Source organism: Colobus angolensis, unplaced genomic scaffold (assembly GCF_000951035.1).
Source record: "Colobus angolensis palliatus isolate OR3802 unplaced genomic scaffold, Cang.pa_1.0 Scaffold29, whole genome shotgun sequence".
Lineage (NCBI taxonomy): Eukaryota > Metazoa > Chordata > Mammalia > Primates > Cercopithecidae > Colobus > Colobus angolensis.
The window spans coordinates 3,874,174-3,877,595 of record NW_012116154.1 but is presented as its reverse complement, the minus strand read 5'-3'; positions in this window follow the sequence as shown (position 1 = coordinate 3,877,595).

Sequence of the window (3,422 nt, the reverse complement as noted above, 5' to 3'; positions counted from 1 at the left end):
CCAGGCTGGTCTCAAACTCCTGACCTTAGCCTCCCAAAGTGCTGGGATTACAGGCATGAGCCACCACACCTGGCCTTGCAACTTAATCTCAAATTGTTCAGGAAAAAAAATTATATGAATATAAATTTTATGTGTGATGTATATAAGAAGGATAAAACAAAGCAAATATTAATATTTACAGAGTATGAAGGGTTTACAGAATTTTTTGTACTATTCTTTCAACTTTTCTGTAAATCTAAAATTATGTCAGAATTTAGGGTTTTCTTTTTTTAAAAACTAGCAACCTTTGATCTAGATCTGCCTGTCAAAGATATTTTGGTCTGTATGGTATAAAAATGTGTTTTTAAACCTTGTGCCAACTCTTATAAATTGAGAGATTTTATATAAAAATCCAGATTTTTTACAAAAATTAGTCAGGCATGGTGGTGGGTGCCTGTAATCTCAGCTACTCAGGAGGCTGAAGCAGGAGAATAGCTTGAACCTGCGAGGTGAAGGTTGCAATGAGCCAAGATTGTACCACTGCACTCCAGCCTGGGCGACAGACATTCCATCTCCAAAAAAAAAAGAAAAAAAATCAAACCACCAAATCCAGATTTTTAGCTTTTTCTTGAGAAATAGGAAGATAAGGCACCAGTGACAAGTACTGCATAACAAAGTATTGGCTAAGTCTGCATGACAAGTATTGGCCCGACGGCTGGTTAACTCTTTGCATTTGAGAAGAATGACTTTTACCTGGGCACCTTTATATATCCAGAGAAGCAGAATGACTAATATTAAGAGCTGGAGAGAAAAGTCACATAGTCTGTCCTGAATTCTGGTTCTGCCACTTAAGGTGTGACCCTGAGCAAGCTGCTAAATCTTTCGAGCCTTCTGCCTGCAATCTGAAACACAGGATCAGAACTTACCTCAAAAGACTTAAATCAGTCCTAGAATCACATGGGGAAGTAAAAAATGAAGTGAAACAGAGACTTACGTGAGGAACAGATGAGAAAATGCACCTAAAGGACTTTGCACAGTGCCTGCCCAAAATGTTCAGTGTTAATTACTGTCCCTTTAGCGATTCCAGAGCCTACACGTGGTTCTGGTGCAGTGCGACCAGCTTGTTATGGTGCCAACAGGAGTGCTCATTGCCTGCCAGTCATTGTGCCAATAAGATCTTGGTGTAAACATTCATCTCATGTAATCTTTGTAACAATTCAAGTTAGAGATGGATTATCTGTTTTACAGACGGGAAAAATAAGGCTTTCGGGTAGCTTAGCCAAGAAGTCTTAAGTGGAACTGTAGGAGAGAAAATTGTAGGAGAGAGATTTTGTTTATATATCCTTTTGTATCTATGTGAATGTCTTTTTATCATGTCCATATGTTATTTTCAATTTTAAGTACAGTTAATAATCTTACCAATATTCATCTGCCCTACCAAAAATATATTAGCTAATAAAAAATTGAAACTTTTCCTGGGGGTAGGGATCAGGTATAAAAATTTAAATATATGTATTTTTAAAAACTGAAAGTTTGTATCATTAAAAAAAATTGTCTTTAACTGGTTGAGGAGAGAAAAAAGACTAACCACTTTCATTCAGCTTTTCACATGAAGGTCTCAAATTGCTGTTAAGCTACATGCCTAATTACTGAGTTTTTCCTCCCATTTCAAACAGCAAGTTTATCTGGCGCTATGAGCCCTCTTTTGCCCATTTTCCTCCATTTACCAGTAACTTGTTTTTCTTTTATTTTGAGACAGGGTCTCACTCTGTCATCCACAGTGCAGTGGTGCAATCTCGACTCACTGCAGCCTTGACCTCCTGGGCTCAAGTGATCCTCACACCTCAGCCTCCCAATTAGCTTGGATGACCGGCACGTACCACCATTCCTGGCTAATTTTTTGTATTTTTTTAGAGACGAGGTTTCGCCATGTTGCCCAGGCTGGTCGTGAATACCTGAGCTCAAGCGATCCACCCACTTTGACCTCCCAAAGTGCTGGGATTACATGCATGAGCCACCATGCCCGGCCAGAAACTGTATCTTACAATATTTGTTTACTTATCAGTTCCAGGCATTGAAACATCTTGCAATTTAAAACATGTACCTATTTCTTTTCTTTTTTTTTGAGATGGAGTTTTGTTTTTGTTGCCCAGGCTGGAGTGCAATGGCACCATCTTGGCTCACTGCAACCTCCACTCCCAGGTTCAAGCGATTCTCCTGCCTCAGCCTCCTGAGTAGCTGGGATTACAGATGCATGCCACTAGGCCTGGCTAATTTTTTTTTTTATTTTTAGTAGAGACAGAGTTTCACCATGTTGGCCAGGCTTGTCTCAAACTCCTAACCTCAGGTGTCCCCCACCTCAGCCTCCCAAAGTGTTGGGATTACAAGCATGAGCCACTGCACCTGGCACAAGTACCTATTTCTTTTTTCTTCTTTCTGTAGCTCTTTCAAAGGATTTATTTGCTACAGAATTGCTTCAGTCCACCAATGAGATGAACTCAGGACTCATTTGTTTAAAAGGATTTTGCTTATTGTGTTTGTACAGATTCGGCAATATCCAAATAGCAATTCTTAGGCTGGGCGCGGCGGCTTGAACCCCGGGAGGCAGAGGCTGCAGTAAGCCAAGATCATGTCACTGCACTCCAGCCAGGTCCAATAAAACAAGACTCTGTCTCAAAAAAAAAAAAAAGAAAAAAAACAAAAAAAAGGCAATTTTTTTTTGCCAGCATTTGGCATGTCTAGACAAGAGTAGAAAAAGTTAGAATCTATAGCATTAGATGTCTAAAAATAGAAAAAATAAAAAACATTTAAAAATTTAAAATTCCTCATTTGGACAAGTGCCTAATTCTATCTGCTTTAGCATACATCTTCATATATCTTTGGACTTACAATGCCTTTACTAGAATATAAAATTACTAAGTAAAATACAAGAATATTTTCAAGCAGAAATGTAAAGCAAATTCTAATTAATAAACTCATCCTCACTTCAGAGTCTTATGAATAAAGGCTCACCTTATGTTCGAACTCTAGTATTTGTCTTTTTCAGAGGTATGCAGACTTTCTTAAAGGACCAGGTAGGAAATATTTTAGGCTTTGCCAGCCAAGAGGTAAAGTTGAGGATATTATGTAGGGATTTGTATAACCATTTAAAATGTTTGTGCTTTGTTTGTAGAAACGGGGTCTTACTGCCTAGGCAATAAGGTGCCCAGGCTGGTCTCAAACTGGCCTTAAGTGATCCTCCCTCTTTGGTCTCCCAAAGTGCTAGGATTACATGCATGAGCCACCATGCCTGGTGAAACCATTTAACATGTGACCATGTAAAAATGTAACAACCATTCTTAGTTCACTGGTGGCTGGCCAGATTTGACCCATGGGCTACAGTTTGCCAATGTTTATTTGCTAAATTCCCTCCCTTTGTTGCATTATTTGAGAGAATATAATAT